Source organism: Coptis chinensis, chromosome 2 (assembly GCF_015680905.1).
Source record: "Coptis chinensis isolate HL-2020 chromosome 2, ASM1568090v1, whole genome shotgun sequence".
Lineage (NCBI taxonomy): Eukaryota > Viridiplantae > Streptophyta > Magnoliopsida > Ranunculales > Ranunculaceae > Coptis > Coptis chinensis.
In genome coordinates, this window is record NC_141457.1 from 14143897 (window position 1) to 14161854 (window position 17958).

The following is a 17958-nucleotide window of genomic DNA, read 5'->3' on the forward strand; positions in this document are numbered from 1 at the left end:
ACTTTTAACTTCTTGGCTATTTCATTTCAACTTTTTTATTTTAAAAATTTTAATTTCCCAAATAGGGATGTAAATGGGGCGGGTCGGGGGCGGGTTTGTCATCCCCATCTCCGTCCCCGACTTCAATTTTATTCTCCATACCCGCCCCAATCTCCACTTGAGAGTAGTCGGGGATTCCCCATCCCCACCCCGTGTGGGTACTAGACTACCGGGTCCCCATACCCTCCCCATTCCCCATTAACCAACTTTGAAACAAAGAAAAAAAAAATTGTACTCATCATACTCATGTTTAATAAAAACTAATAAGCTTTTACAATAATCTAGGTAGTAGATTAAATTTGTCTAAGTACAAAAATATTTGTGCTTCCCTGTGTTGTTTAACACATACTCCAAGAGTTACAAAGCAAACATAAGTTTCTTGTATTTCATTGTTTCTTTCTAATATAAGGTATTCCCCCTTTTTACAAAAAAAAAAGGCACAAGACAAAAAGCATAACAAAAGCCTCTTCCACCACAAAAACCAAAAACTTGCTTTGTTCACGACTTCATGATTCTGTACAGCTGTACTTATGTCTCAAGGATCAGTGCAACCTCCATCCTACAACAATAAATAATGGCAACTAGTATCAATATATATAATCAAAATCAAATTAACGTGATTTCTTGTAAATACTTTGCTCTATCATTTACCTCATCAGCATCCATGTCTTCAGTGTATAAACTTTTCCCACATGGTGTTCCTAACACTTAAAGAATTAAAAAAATGATTAGCTCACATTTAACTAACAAAAAATACAGTTCAAATTTTTCATAAAGAGATTTAGCTACCTGAAATTTCATCCCATAACCAATCTTGAGCACACATTAAGATCTCCAAGGTCTTTGGAAGGAGTCTACTATGATGCGGACTGACGATTCTACCACTAGTATTGAAAGCAAACTCGGAAGCAACGGTAGTCACATGAATGACTAAAACATCTCTAGCAATAGGAAGCAAAGTAGGATATTTAATTCCATTTGTTTTCCACTAAGCCAATAAGTTGAAGTCATCTTTTCTGGGTAAGACAGGCTCCTCCAAATAATAGTCAAGTTTTGACTTAACATGCTCAGTAGTAGAAGTACTACTTGAAACAAACAAGTCGAACTTATTAGTTAAACAACATCCTTTCTTTCCATGAACCCCTTGCGATACAGAAAACCCTTCACTTGAAGTTTCACCTCTATGACGAGCTTCCACATTTGATTTCTCATTAGTTTGATAATCTTTTAACAACTTAGCACAAAGATCCTGAACAACCGTTATTTCTTTTTCTGCACCATTTGGAAAAATAAGAGGAAAATAGAGCTCAGCCCTTTTCATCTTATACCGTGGATCCAAAACATTCCCTACAACCATTATGCCAAGAAGAGAGCTCCAATACTTTTCAAATTTTTTGATCATTTCTATCGCCATGTGTTGAACTATGCTATAGTCAGAATCCCCCCACTCATTAAGTGCTACTCTAATCTCACAAATTTTAGAAAAAAACAGGTTAATTGTGGGATATTTAGTTCCAGAAAATAGTTCAGTTACTTCAAAAAAAAGTTCTAACCTATCACAAACTTCATCTGCTAACAACCAATCTTCATCACTAGGCCAATAGGCCAACACTTGTATTGCGCTTCACGTTGTTTCAAACGAAAAAAGGCATCCATGTATATCAAAGCAGTGTGAATCATTAAATAGGTTGGGTTCCACCTAGTTCTGCAATCTAAGGCTAGTTTAAGAGTGCTTAAAATGTTTAATTGACGAATCATCTCAAAAAACTTTTCCTATCTTTTAGGTGTTGTTGTCCAGTAGACAACACTGTCACGAACATTCTTAATACCTTTAGTAATCAAATCTAACCCATCCTTTACAATCAAATTCAAAATATGAGTAGCACAACGCACATGGAGTACATCACCACCTAGCAACAATTCATTACAAGAAAGCTTCTCCAAAAGAAGGTTAACCATAGAATCATTAGTCGTACAATTATCTACTATCAAAGTCGATAGTTTACGATCTAGGTTCTAATGTGTTGTGACAACCATAAATCCCCTTTTTTGGTTAGAAGATGTCCACATATCGATAGTAATGGCAATTCTACGTACTCCGAGTTTTTCCCATCAATTCCATGGCTTTATTCTTTTCATCTTCATAAATTCTAAAAATTTCTTTCTTCACCAAGTACCGGGAAACATTCGAAAACATGGGTTGGATATTGCGGCAGAACTCCCTAAATCCATAATGCTCAACCATTGCAATTGGATACTCGTGCAATATTATCATTTTTGCAAGCGAGTTCAACACACTTTCTTGGTCGAAAGAATAGGTATTCATAATGGTTTTCCCATCAGCTTTTTGAGAGCAACTCAACATTGGTTGTTTTATATTTGTTTGCTTCCTCAAAGGACATATCCTTAAATGATCACGCAAGTGTGATGTCCCATCCTTAGGCCCCCCTACAAGCTTCTTTGCACAATAATTACAAATAGCCTTCATTGCATTATTGATTTTCTATTTTTTGAAGTGGTTCCACACTTCAAAAGTAGGTCTTCTTTTTCTACTTTTAGTAAGTTGACTTTCATCACCACCATTTGGAGTTGCGCTGGATTCTACCGGAGTCGCGGGAATGGATTGATCAGTAAGAGTAGTAATGCATGACTAACATTACTAGCTTCATCTTCTCCTGCTGTAGATGTATCTTACCTGAAAAGAAACCAAATATAAACAATTTTATACAAACACTTGAGTAGCTAGAGTAATATCATACCTTTCTACATTAAGGAAGAAAATTAATTGCAAATAGTTAACATTTGCGGACGTTGTTGCGGCATGCAATATATGAAAGAAAATTATTATTAGAGGGTACATATTGACATGAGTTGGTCAGCATAATACAAACCACGTTAGAAAGAGAAGAAGCTTAGAAGCAATATGATATTCTTGTTGTTAATGCTTGTTAATGTTGTACAAGAGAAAGCCACAAATATACAGCATATATAAGTTACATAAATATTAAAACATAAACAAATTGATAAATGGTGGAGAGAGAGAGAGTGAACTTACCTAAAATAGTGGGATCTTGAGGGTAACACCGTAACAATCAGATTGTTTCTCTAAGAGATGAAAAATACATGAGAATGGAGAGAAAAAATATTGTTTGAGTGAAAGACAGAAAGAGTATTAGTGTGGTATTCTTAATTTCTTAGTAAAGAAGACACAATAGCACACATATCGATAATGACTTAGGGAAGACAAAATAGTCGCACTTAATCTTATTGACTTTTGGTGTTATTTTTTATCTTTGGTGTTCTAGACTTCCAGTCTAAGTATCTAATAAATAGTATCTTTCTTATAGCAGAAATTGCCTTTGGTCTAGTGGCTTGAGGGTTGTTTGTCCATAAGGGAGGTCTTGTGTTCGAATTCATAGAAGTGAAAACCTTTTAATTAACCCCATCCCCGCTTGAGATCAGTTGGGGATTCCCCGTACCTGCCCCCATACCCATTTAGTACCCCCCATACCCGCCCCATTAAGGTCGGATCCCCATGGAGCCCCGTACCCATGGGTAATATTTACATCCCTATTCCCAAACATGCTTATGCTTTACGTTAAGCGTGCTTATGCTTTACATTAAGTGAAAAATAAAAATGAAAGGCTTTTTAGCTTGATTGTTTATGGCTTAGGCTGAGTTGCCAAACACCCCCATAGAGATTTGACCATAAGCAAAATCGATTGTAAAATTTGAAAAATTGTCTGCAAAAGTAGCATTGCATATAGACATATAGTAAATCATCCATTGGGCTTTCGATGTAAAATGAAATTTGAAAGATTTTTTTGTTTAGAATGAATAGTAATTTAGGCATACTCTATTTGAGGTTTGAAAGTGATTTGTGGTGTTTTTGAGTGAAATGTGAAGAAAATCCAATGTGCCCCTTTGGTGGGGTGGTTATAGTGGAAGTCTTTTATTACCAACCTATATACGGAGGGGTGAGTTCACACTTCTTGGAGTATGGACCATATGCTAGGAACTTTCTTGGTGCAATACATGGCTAGTTCATGACACTACTACAGAGTATGTGGAATTCCATCGATTTCAGGACGGGTCTAAGAACTTAGCTCAGTTAGAGCCTGAGTAGCTATGTGGTTTCATTAGCTAACAAGGTTTCCAAATACCACGTCCTAGCTAGCACCTTCGTGTGCGCTATCAAGTTGGTTGTCGTTGTATCATCATATCATTATATCTCTCATCCTAATGGATATTAGTTACCTCGTTCTCGTCTCATCAACCCGAACGAGTGTGCTTAACTAGGTTCCTCTCGGGCTTACCTAAGGATTCGACTGTATGGAACATTCAATCTTCGTTTATTTGTGAGAATTTTCAAGCATCAATAATTATCCGGTTTGTACTGGACGAGTTGCACGATTATGTGCGCTACATGGGCCCCTCTTAGCACATGCTTCAGGGCATGTCCGTGACAATATATAGGGCTTCTACGTAGCAAAACGAAAAATTAAAAGAACTTGAGCTATCCCTTGTTTCGCATGGTACCTTCAGATCTTTATCATTCTAAATCTAATCAATATTAATCATTCTAAACTTCTTCTCATGACCAAATAGACCCAATAATATATTAATTATTTCAAAACTCAAAACTTATTTAATTAGTTCATAAGAGAATAAGAAAATGAGGAGTGTGATTAGAAAATGAAATTCTACACCACGATGTACAATTACTATAAAACATCAACTAGTCAAATAATAAGTGGAATGATACATATAGATTGGAATTTGGTAAGCATGGTGGAAAGAGTCAAACATTTGACAAACACAAGTTCATATTTTTATCAATGATATTGATGTGTTCGAGAGATAACTGTTTCCTCGAAAGCATGTTTTCGTTAGTATTGAAGTGCATACAGGATTTCAACCTATACGTACAAGAGAAATTACATCGGGAAGGGATGATATCTCTGTATCCGGTTATAGAGGAGCAGGACTCTTGAAGAATTATTTAGGTGAAGCTTTTGTGGGAAAAGAATTCTTTAGAAAAACTGTGGTAAGAAGTTTGACTACCATACATTTATTCTTGACAAAAAAATTTCAATGTGGAGAAAAGTTCCTTTGTACGCTCTTTTCCAAAATTTTCCATGAGAATGTAGATTTCCATTGGAAAAGTTTTCATAGACAATCTAACTTCTATAATGAGAGAAGGCCACTCTACAATGCAGATTTCCCATTTTCCCCCTAAGGCCTTTTAATTATTACGATTGTTATTTTAGGAACATTTTGTAATAGCTTAAATAAGTGGAGGGTAAAAACATCCCACAAACAGAACTTTTTGACTCCACATACATTTTGTTTTCCAATTATAACCTCAATTTTACACTTCTAATTACAATGGTTGTTTATGTGGTTATATGTAAATTATGCATATTAGAAGGGTATATATGGAAATTACTCAATACTTCTTTAACATGAGTTAGATTCTCTTCATTAATGAATAGGTCCGATTCCTCCAATATCACCGTTTCTTTCATCACCTTCCATTATACTGTCTATTTTTTTTTTTTTGATAATTACCCATCTCTTCTTCCATTGTCTTTGCACAATATCTTTAAGGTAAGAAAATTAAATCGGTATTATTAGATTTGATCTTTTATACTCTATATATAACCAAAAATGGTAAAAATTTAAAACATGGAAAAGGTGTATAACATACATTAAATTTTGTATAGGGATGAGTTGTCTTTTCGTATCTTTGCAATTTCTGGTAATTGCATGACTTTTAGTTTCTTTCGCACTCAATTTACCAAGTTGATAATTTTTTTTGGTTAGGCCTTCCTTATATTTCGATTGCTTAGAACTTTTGCATGCCTGTATTCCTTTCTTTTATTTCAATGTTTTTATTTTTTATTGTTTTCGTTCGACATGCATATCAAATGATTCCATTAATTCCAACTTCACTTACTATTGTCTTCCAACAATCTGCATCACTTGATGACATCGACCCACCTCTCCAATCGTTCAAATCATGGTTAATCAAATATGAATGCTTTGTCTGACAATGAACATCAACTGCAATGCCTAACTTTATGATCGAAGAAGGATGCTTAACATGAGTGAGGATCAATTAGCACAGCAGCCGAGAGTGCAATCATAATCGTTTTTTTTTTTTTTGGAATTCAATGTACTGATTCTATTGGATATTTGAATGGAAAAAACTGAAACTAGAATGTATATGTGCCACCCTTGCAGCCAACTTGGCAGTTCTAGGTAGTTATGTAACTACTTGTGCAGGATGAAATAAACAAGTGGCAGTTCAAAGAGGTTTGATGTCTGTTTGAAATGTCTCTAACAGACACAACCTTTTGAAACATTAATTGCAGTGTCCATTCAAGTTAGTGTCTTAACAGACACAATGCTTGATCGAAAGGTCTCCAAACCTTTTCAAAGAGACATCACAACTCTTGGATAGTCAGGCCAACACCTATATAAAGGCTAGACAATGTCCAAATGCCTTTGAAAAACTATCAAAATCCATGCATCCATAGCATACACCAATCGACACTCACGATTCATTTGTGTTTATCTACTTTCTTCTAAGTTTTCGCTGTGGGAGTACAAACATAACTTTGGTTCGACAAATGTGTAGATTGAAGTGCTTTTTCTACATGGTAGATCTTTGTATCCTGGGAGACAAATTGTCACAAGAACCGTAAGCACATTAGTGGGGCAATATTGTATTAAGGACATAGTGTCAAACACTAGACTCGATTATCTTTCCTTTGCATTATTGAATCTGTAAATAATTTTTGTGCTTCTTTTGTTTTATTGTCATTCTCCTTTTCTCCCTATTACTGTTTCCAAGAAATAGTAGTGTCGTTATCTATTCTTTCCTATTCATCTTGTGTGTGTACACTACCATGGTGAGGAGGTAGTATGTGTAGTAGAATCACAAATATATATATATAAAGGATATGATTATAGAGGATTAACAGATTCTTCCACCTGTATAAAATCATATTTTTTTTGGGACTAATACCCACTATTGGTCGTATAGGCATCCCCATAGTACAAAATATCGGGATATGCATGGGTATTTATCGATACTCAATTTCTTGATATGTATCGTGGATATCTCCTTCTCTTTGGGGATATTTTACATTGTTTCACATACAAATATCATGAATATATCTAAAATATCGACAAATATCGTGAATATTATAGATATTTCTTGTTATATCACGATATATATTTTGTATTTATTTGAAATATAATGGTAAGTATTAAATAAAATTGTTACCCCACACAAAATATCACAAAATATCTCCAAATATCGCAATATATCTCCAAATATCATCGAAATCGTCACCAATATTTGCAGTCTCATACTCTACACATATCGCGATATTTTTGTATTCATTGTTAAAATCTCAATATATATCGCGGTATATCGAGATATTTTGTATGGGAATCCCAAGTTCCCTACACTTCATATCAAGTTCCCCTACCGTCCAAAGTATTGGATAAAAAATTGCTAAATAGCTACGTGTATCACGCTCATAGTCAAAATAAACACGTTGACTTTTAAGTTGGATTAAACTATACAACGAAAGATTGAAGTTCTAAGCAAAAACAAACAACGCGTAGGCAAAAAACAAAGCGTATACTTAAACGACATTTGGAGTGGCAGAGACATATAGTTCCACTAAATAACGAGGTAATGCCGTAATGGCCCTCCCAGCCTTTGTTTGTAAGTCTAGTCGTTTTTTACTTTTTTATTTTGACATGGTGTCTCTGATTTTCAGCCATTTGAGATTTTGAAAATGGAGGTTGCGAGGACATGTCATGTCTCATTGTTTAACACCCCTAGTTGATGTGAATTGTGAATATTCAGTAATCCGAAAAAACAAAACAGAGATCACAGAGCTGGTCTAAGTTTTTATCAATCCATAGGAAACCCATCCAGCAACTTCCCACTACTTGAATTACAATACTTTGACTCTCTGCCTATAAATACATTATGGGACTAAACTTCCCTTCTCCTAACCATTACCTCTCTCCTGTTTCCTTTTCTAATGCTACTAAGAAGTACTTAGCACCTAATCAAACACACATATTTGTCTTTGTATTTGCAATTACGAAATAGCTACCAAATGGAAACCCCATCATCTAAACCTGGTATGGATGGAATAGAAGGAAATGAAAGTGGAGCAACTGGTACAATGGTGGCAACTTCACCAATAATGAGGTCTTCTATTCTACTCTTGCGCTTTCTAGCTATTATTACTCCTTTGGTGGCTATAGTTGTGTTGGCAGTTAGCAAGAAGACAGAGATCGTAAACTACGAAACATACCTCCCATACATGCCAGTTATATTCGTCGAAGGACACATCAAATGGCAATATTTTTCCCCATTAGTGTAAGCATCTATACCAATTTCTTTCATTTAAAATTTTATTCTGTAAATTGTAGGCTGTCTTATCTGTTTGAATCCAATCACTAAAATATTTGTCTCATCTTTTTTAGGTTTTTTATGGTGTCGAACATCATAGCATGCGTCTATGCAGCATTATCAATGGTTCTATCAATTGCAAATCGGTCAGGATCGAAGGGTTTGACATTCTTTCTGATTGTCCTTGACATGACGATAATGGCATTGCTGTTTTCTGCCAATGGTGCAGCTACCAATTTCAATGTCATTGCACACACTAGCATTTACAAGGTGGGTTGGGCCAAGTTCTGCGATGTGTTCGGTTACAGTTGTCGCTTTGTGACTGCATCTATAGGCGTATCCATGTTTGGGTCTTTAATCTTCTTCTTGCTGATTGTTCTCTCTATGGTGAACCTGTACAAGAATCTTATATGATTAGGCGTCAAAAGTTATCTATTTACTGCTATTGTTTTGCTTCACTTTTAATTGTATTTTTTTTTTTCAATTCTGTCTCTTTAATTCTTTACTTCAAGTGCTGAATTGCTGTTTAGTGCAGTTGAAATTCTGTACTAGATGAAACTGAATATAATGTTGTAATATTGATATGTTGAATATGCTTCATGGGAAAAGAAACCATGTGCTCAGCCGCCAGATTGACCCATTGTTTGCACAGGATGAGGGACATTCTGTTTACAAATTAATCTAGTCCTAAACTCCTAGTTGACATTTTGTTCGCCAACCTAGTTGACTTTGTCTGGAAATTTAATTCCCTCAATCTGCATCCTGAATTCCGTATTATAAGTGACATGTAATAGAGTTTCATGTTCTTCTTGTACAATATCCTTGACGCTAGCTGCTAGCTGGTAAAGAAGTGTGTAGGTTGGACTAGCTTTCCTGAGACAAGATATATATCTATGTTCCACTGGGTGTAAGCTTTAGAGCTATCCTTTCTAGCAGAGAGTTTGATCATGGTATCCTTGACCATATTCTTCAGCTCGCTGGCACTATCAGGTGTGCGGCCATAATTTGATTTAGCATGCCATTAATTATCAATCAGTGAAAACACTTGGGCATTATTGAAGTGAACATTGAGAAACTGTACAACTTCTACGACTTTTAATAACAAAGCAGTGCATACCAAGGATTGTCCGAAGATGTGCATCGTTTCCTGAAATTATGTTATATTTGATGCGTTTAACCAAACTCCCTAAACTATGCACGAGTATGTTCCCACTTATCCTAAGGACAATCAACTGGAATCTTCATTGTCTTGGAAAACTGCTTCTTCATTGTTGATATTTCTCCATTATCAGTTATCAGTCCACCCTGACTGAGAGTCTGAGACTGTTCTGTAGATCAAGCCACGTACATATGTGGATCCAAAGCATAATAAACACTTCTAAATGAAATTATATTGCAAAATCTAGCCTACGCCTGCTGTACCTGTGCTTCAGCATCTGGGCCCTCTAATAACCAAGGGGTGAGGGTGTATTGGCCCACAGAGTTTATAACCAAAGGACGAGATGACTGCGCACCCATACATCCCGTACTCTATAACCAAAGTATTGCACTTTTGATCCTGTGGATTCATTTATTAATTTGTTTTTATTGAATTGTATGTTGGTTAAATGGATCTGGGTCTGAATTATAGAACAATGGAATCGGACCTTAGTAAGCTCTTCATTGGTGGGATTTCATGGGACACGAATGAAAATCGTTTGAAGGAAAATTTTCAAAGTTATGGAGATGTTGTCGAGGCTATGATTATGAAGGATCGGGCAACGGGTCGTGCTCGTGGTTTTGGGTTTGTTGTTTTTGCAGACCCGGTTGTTGCAGAGAGAGTAGTTATGGAGAAACTTCAGATAGATGGTAGAATTTAACTTTTGATTCAGAATTGCTTTATTTTTAGTTTGCAATATGAGTGTAATCAAAATTAGTTTGTATGTCACTGTTTTTTCGGTTATAGTCTCATTATTGCTATTGTAATCAAAATCTGATTTCATTACACATTTGGCTTTGAATTTTCAGGCGAAGAAGGTCATTCCTAGGGATGATCAACACATTCTCAATAGAAACAGTAATAGCATTCATGGACCACCAGATCCAGCCCGCACAAAAAAGATATTTGTAGGAGGTTTAGCATCCACCCTAACAGAGAGTGACTTTAAGAAATACTTTGATCAGTTTGGGACAATTACAGATGTAGTGGTTATGTATGACCATAATACTCAAAGGCTAAGAGGCTTTGGATTCATTACTTACGATTCAGAGGATGCAGTAGAAAAAGTTCTATTCAAAACTTTTCATGAGCTGAATGGTCAAATGGTTAAAGTCAAAAGAGTTGTCCCTAAAGAGTTATCCCCAGGGCCTAGCAGTAGCTCGCTGGGTGGATATTATTACGGTATGAGTTAATAGTTTTCTAAATAGATACACTCAGGGGTACTGTTGTGAATAGGACAATGCGAAAACAACGTTACCCACAACAAATAGATCAATCATATACAAAGATCGATCCTTCTCACTAGATAAGACTTCAACACCCTCCAAAGTAATCCCAACACTTCTCAATATCAAATAAACAAGTATCTAAAGTAAAACAATTAATGTCCTACCAAAAAAAAAAAAAAAATTAATGTAAAGGAAGAACAAACCACAAGACGAGATATATCGTGGTTCGGCAATTTACCTACGTCCACACTATGAGTTCCAAGCTTTACTAGACGTCCGGAGTAACAGATTACAAGTCTCTCAATTCACTCACAAAGAATGAACACTCAACTCACAAAGAATTGTACTCTTATAATCTCTCTCTTTCTTGGTTTTGTTTAGGTTAGGTTTCTACAGAAAAAACCTATATTTATCTTGTTCAAAAACTTTCAAACAAGAAATTTCGCTTGAAAACGGTGGAGTCTTGGGCGCCCTCGACCAGGCAAAGTCGAGCGTGGGTCGCGCCTTGGTCGGGCCTAAAGTACTGGAGGTTGCCAAAGGCATGAGCGCGCCACGCGCCTTGTCTAGCCATAAATAGAGCGCGGGTTGCACCCTTAACACCAGAAAGAGAAAAACATCTGTTTTCTCTACATTCTCCACCTCGGTGAGGTTTTAACACATAAAATCGAGCCAAACACATCCAACAAGAACACATCCATCCAGAACTCGCAGTCAACCGCCCCGAAGGGCCATGCCCACAAAGGGCTCTTTCAAGCATGTAGAATTTGGAGCAAGTCCAAACAGTATTGGAACTTAACTCCGGTGACAACCTTTGTCAACATATCAGCAGGATTGTCACGAGTGTCCACTTTCTTAAGTGCTACATCACCATCCTCAACGACATCCCGTATAAAGTGATAACGGACATCAATATGCTTGGTCCGAGAATGATGAACCTGGTTCTTCGCCAAATGAATAGCACTCTGACTATCACAATACAAAGCAACACTGTTATGCTCAATACTCATATCATCTAGAAGACCTCGAAGCCATAGTGCCTCTTTTTTCATCGCCTTTCTTGCCATATGCTCTTTCGGAGTAGATAGAGCAATCAGAAGCATGTAGCATAGACCTCCAACTAACGGGTGCACCATGCATCATAAACACATAACCAGTAGTCGATCGTCGTCTATCTAGATCACCTGCATAATCTGAATCCACATACCCACTGACATAACAAGTGCCTCCACCATAAACTAATCCCACATCCAAGGTACCCTTCAGGTACCTCAGTACCTATTTCACTACCTCCCAATGCTGCTTACCAGAATTTGCCATATACCTACTTACAACAATAACTGCCTCTGAAATGTCTGGGCATGTGCACACCATAGCATACATCAAACTGTCCACGACACTTGCATAAGGAACATTAGCCATATGCTTTTGTTCCTCCACCGAACTAGGAGAGAACTTAGCTGAAAGCTTAAAATGCCCAGCTAAAGGTGTAGAAACCGACTTTGCATTCACCATACCAAAACGAGAAATTACTTTCTGAAGGTATTTCTTCTGAGATACAACTATCCGTCGCTTCTTCCTATCTCTATCAATCTCTATTCCCAGTATCTTTTTAGCTCCACCTAAGTCTTTCATCTCAAACTCAGAGCTATGTTGAGATTTCAACTTGTCTATCTTCACCATGCTTTTGGAAACAATAAGCATGTCATCCACATAAAGCATGAGATAGATGAAGTCATTACCACGAAGTCTACGAAAGTAAACACAATGGTCATACTTACTTCGGGTGTACTTATGTTGCATCATGAATGTGTCAAAGCGCTTGTACCATTGCCTGGGCGATTGCTTTAACCTATACAATGACCGATTCAATTTACATACATGATTTTCTTTCTCAGCAACAACAAACCCTTCAGGTTGTCTCATATAGATCTCTTCCTCTAAGTCCCCATGCAAGAAAGCAGTTTTAACATCAAGTTGCTCTAACTCCAAGTCGAAGTGAGCAACTAAACTCAATAACACACGAATGGAAGTATGTTTGACCACGGGGGAAAATATCTCATTGTAGTCAAATCCTTCCTTCTGTAAAAAACCCTTTGCTACTGTCGGACTCAGGAAAGACCTCTTTCTTTCTGAACACCCATTTATCCCCGATAGTCTCTTTGCCCTTTAGCAATAAAACTAGGTCCTATGTGTGATTTTTATCAAGAGACTCCATCTCTTCTTGCATAGCAACTAACCAATCTCTATAATGAACATCTCTAACATCTTCCTTGAAGCTATCTGGCTCATCATCTTCGATATTTAGTGCATATGCCACTAAATCCACCTGACCATAGTGTTTCACCGGCTTCTCGTGCCCATACTTGTGCACTTCTTTAACTTGTCTCTTTGGCCTAGGCTACAAGTTGCGGATGTTCATGCTCTTATTCCTCTTGCTGTGTGGTTGCATGATTTGGTACCTCATCATGAACCAACCAGTCATCTGCTACATCAGACAACTCAAGCTCAGTGGCTTAACCTTTTATAGACTCACCATTCTGCCTAACTTCTTCCAGCTTACTAAAAGATAACATAGAAGTCTCATCAAAGGTAACATCTCTGCTGACCAGGAACTTGTGGTCTTCTAGACACCACAATCTGTATCCCTTTACCCCATTTGCGAAGTCTAAGAATATGGCTTTCTTAGCTCTATGATCTAGCTTGCTCTCCCTCACATGGTAGTAAGCAGTCGATCCAAACACTCGCAAAATACTATAATCAACTGGGTTACATGACCACACCTCATAAGGTGTCTTGCAATCTATAGCTGGAACTGGTGACCTATTATACAGGTAACACGCTATGGACACTACATCTACCCAATACTCTTTGCCTAAACTGGCATTAAACAATAAACATTTCGCTCTTTCAAGCAAGGTTCTATTCATCCTCTCTGCCATTCCATTTTGCTGAGGCGTGCCCCTGACTGTCTAGTGTATGGCAATTCCCTGTTGCGCACAAAACTCTTGGAAAGTCCCATAGGTATACTCAGTACCAATGTCAGACAGTAATGTCTTTACCTTCCTATCTGTGCGATTTTCAACTTTTGCCTTCCACTTCTTAAATGTCTCAAACACTTTATCTTTCATTTTCATCATATACACCCACACATAATGGGTATGATCATCAATGAATGAGACATAATAACGGTTACCTCCTTTAGAAGTCACTCTGGAGGGTCCCCAAACATCCATATGCACATAGTCAAGGATGCCTGTTGTCGTGTGCTTGCTTAACTTGAACTTGACTCTGCACTGCTTCCCGTAGACGCAATGCTCATAGAACCCCATACTTGGCTTCTTCAAGTCGTTCAAGAAACCTCGCTTGTACAACTCAAACAAACCCTTTTCACTCATATGCCCTAGTCGCATATGCCACATCTTAGTACACTCAGAATCATCACTACATGCAACCACTGGTACATCGCCTATCACCGTACTACCTGTCAAAGTATACAAGGTTCCATGTCTTTGCCCTTCATTACAACTAAAGAGTCACTGACAATCTTTAGGACTCCACCTTCGCCTACAAACTTGTGGGCTTTGGAATCCAAGGTACCAAGAGAAATAAGGTTTTTCTTTAGCTCATGAACATGTCTCACATCGGTTAAAGTCCTCACTACACTATCATACATCTTGACCTGTATAGTTCCAATTCCTACAGTCCTACAAGCAACGTCATTACCCATCAAAACGGAACCACCATCAATGCTCTCATAAGAAGTAAACCACTTTCTATTCGAGCATATATAGTAGGAACATCTGGAATCAAGAATCTACCTTTCGGCCATATAGTCTTGTGTGGACACACAGAGACTTAACTCGTCCCCTTCAGAGCTTGAAGCATAACTTTCCTCAATTTTTGCCTTACCTTTCTTCTTACCATCTCTCTTGTTCTTTTTCTTCGGGTGAGGACAATTACTTGTGTAATGTACCTTTTTATCATAATTGTAGCACTTCACATGTGTCAAAGGCTTCTTTGACTTGGACCTAGACTTCTCATTGCTTGTAGAAGCCTTTTCATGCGACCTTCCTCTTGCCACTAGCCCCTAACCTGCATCAATGTTATTCTCTATATGTGTCTTCTTCATCAACTCATAAGAAAGAAGTGCACTCTGAACTTCGTCAAGATCAACGTCTTCTCTGTTCATAAATGTAGTCATTAGATGCTCATAGCTTTCTGGCAAGGAGAATATTAAACATGTCGTTTGATCCTCATCATCCATCTTCATGCTGACATTCAAATAATCCACTAGACGTCGGTGAAACTCACTAACATGCTTTTGCATCATTGAACCATCGACCATCATGTACTGATAAAGACACTTTTTAAGGTACATCTTGTTCGTCATACTCTTGGTCATATACATAGACTCTAGTTTGAGCCAAATACTGGAAGCGATATTTTCTCCCATCACACTATACATTACCTCAAATACTAGATTGATGAACAAGCCTGAAGATCAAAATCTTCCCAATCATCATTACTCATACTCGCAGCCTTTGAATTAATCCTCTTTAAAGCCTTGTGCAAACCTTGTTGGATGAGAATGTCCCTAACTTGGACTCTCTAAATTCCAAAATTATTCTTCCCATTAAACTTCTCTACTATAAACTTAGCATTTGACATCTTGGGAGCCATCTTTCAAGTTATACACAATAACCCAAAAAAACAATTTCACTTAGGAATTTAATCGAACACCTTGTCTACACAAATTTCAAGCACTATGGTTCTTTACCAAAAACTCAAAATCCTAGGTCATAAACCTACGCTCTGATACCAATTATTGTGAATAGGACAATATAGAAACAACGTTACCCATAACAAGTAGATCAATCTTACACAAAGATCGATCCTTCTCACTAGACAAGACTTCAACACCCTCCAAAGTAATCCCAACACTTCTCAATATCAAATAAACAAGTATCTAAAGTAAAACAATTAATGTAAAGGAAGAACAAACCACAAGACGAGATATATCGTGGTTCGGCAATTTGCCTACGTCCACACTGCGAGTTCCAAGCTTTACTAGATGTCCGGAGTAACAGATTACAAGTCTCTCAATTCATTCACAAAGAATGAATACTCAACTCACAAAGAATTGCTCTCTTATAATTTCTTTCTTTCTTGGTTTTGGTTAGGTTAGATTTCTACAGAAAAAACCTATATTTATACTGTTTCAAAAAACTTCCGAAATAGTAAATTTCGTGCTGAAAACGGTGGAGTGCAGGGTGCGCCCTCAACCAGGCAAAGTCGAGCGCAAGTCGCACCTTGATCGCGCCTAAAGTATTGGAGGTTACCAAAGGCATGAGCGCACCATGTGCCTTGTCTAGGCATAAATAGAGCGTGGGTCGCGCCCTTAACACCAGAAAGAGAAAAACGTCTTTTTTCTCTACAGGTACAATCCGAACTTGATATGAAACTATGGAGTAAGGATGGATGGGAGATTTAGTCTAGGTTATGGTAGTCGAAGTGGATTTCGTCCCTTTGGTCCTCCTGCTTATGGAATGAGTATGAATTTCGAGCCAGGTCTGAGTCCAAGTTATGGGGGCAACACAAACTTCAATACTAGCCTTGCTATTAATCAAAAGAAACTTGATATTAATCTTTTTGTTAACCTTCTTCAGGTGAGTTTCTTTGGAGAACCATGTCGAGAATTTCAGCAGTTTGAAAGGTAAGTGTTTTAATTTTAATTTTTTAATTCGTTCTTAATCTCATATATCATTCGTTAGCTTCAAGTAGTCATTCAACATTTTAAATAATGAGCTGGTGGAACTGTTTTGGACCAACTAACAGTAATTGCATTGATCAACACCTAGTATATATATTCACACCCATGTATTTGGTTTGATTATGTGTTTCTTTTCATCAAGAGAATGATTATGACTAACTAACCTCTTATTCTTCTTCAAAGTTATGATTTTTTTTATTTAAACTTTTACTTTTCTTTAATGTATAATTTTCTTTTTTTTTCCTCACACAAGTAGTTTATCTTCAAAGGCAAAGTTCAATTATGTTTAATATGTTTTTCAGCAAGAATTTTACTTGACCAAGAGACGGGGCATTATGGAAAGAAAGACTGAAAGAAGAATACAAATCATTGATTGCATATACAGGTATGAACAAGTCAAATGATAATGATTATTTTAGAATATCAGCTGCAAATCCAGAAGGAACAAAGTGGACTGGGAAATGTTGGTATGTTCACAATCTGTTGAAGTATGAGTTTGATTGTCAGTTTGATATTCCTGTTACTTATCCTGCTACTGCTCCTGAACTTGAATTGCCTGAACTCGATGGAAAAACTCACAAGGGTTGATTGGTTATTTTTGTTATTGTTTCTAATTAATTGTTGAGGTTTTGTTAATTAAATGTATTTTTTTTAAAACCCAGATGTATAGAGGAGGAAAGATTTGCTTGACAGTTCATTTTAAACCATTGTGGGCGAAAAACTGGTATGTTGAATGTCCTTTTTTCTAATGGCAATTTAAGGATTGATGGGTTAGTTTCCTTAGGAGTTGGAATTTTGTTGTAATTACTTTGGTGCGTGGATGTTAGTAAGTTGTTGTTTGCTCTTTTTTTGATTCTTTGTATGCCTTCCACTTTTTCTCATGTAAGTACTTGAGCGTAACAAAGGGATGTATATCTAAGTATCTACCTATAGATTGTAGATTCCACAACAGCTCAATAGGGTGATACTGGGGAAGTATATGGTTCCCCCCAAGAAGTTGGTGTGTCGTGTGTGTAGTAAAACTATGTACATATGTCTAATACTAGATATAAGTGAGGGAAGGGGAAAAAGAAAAAAAGAGGAGGCCCCCTACTCAAGAGCTTGCTTGGCTCGTGGATTGCAGGTTGACCAGACCTGAAACTTCATTTATTGTCCGTTGACATTCTACAAGTCAAATTACTATATATAGAAATTTATTACCGAGCTTAAATTCTGGCTTCAGACAAATCAAATCTCTTTATTTGACTTGATGTAGTTTTTTGTGCAAATGGAGAAT

General features: G+C 37.0%; 1 long non-coding RNA gene and 2 pseudogenes across 1 annotated transcript; 2 read left to right on the forward strand and 1 right to left on the reverse strand.

The window, feature by feature from the left end:
• Positions 1-308: 308 nt before the first annotated feature.
• On the reverse strand, positions 309-2021 carry LOC147515010 (uncharacterized). The gene is made up of 3 exons (XR_015213343.1): positions 829-2021; positions 691-746; positions 309-598 (listed from the first exon to the last, which is right to left on the reverse strand). It is a non-coding gene; the product is annotated as an uncharacterized LOC147515010 (long non-coding RNA).
• A 6165-nt stretch (positions 2022-8186) lies between these two features.
• LOC147515011 (CASP-like protein 1E2 pseudogene) lies at positions 8187-8899 on the forward strand (annotated as a pseudogene).
• Positions 8900-8902: 3 nt separating this feature from the next.
• LOC147515012 (heterogeneous nuclear ribonucleoprotein 1-like) lies at positions 8903-16918 on the forward strand (annotated as a pseudogene).
• Positions 16919-17958: the final 1040 nt, after the last annotated feature.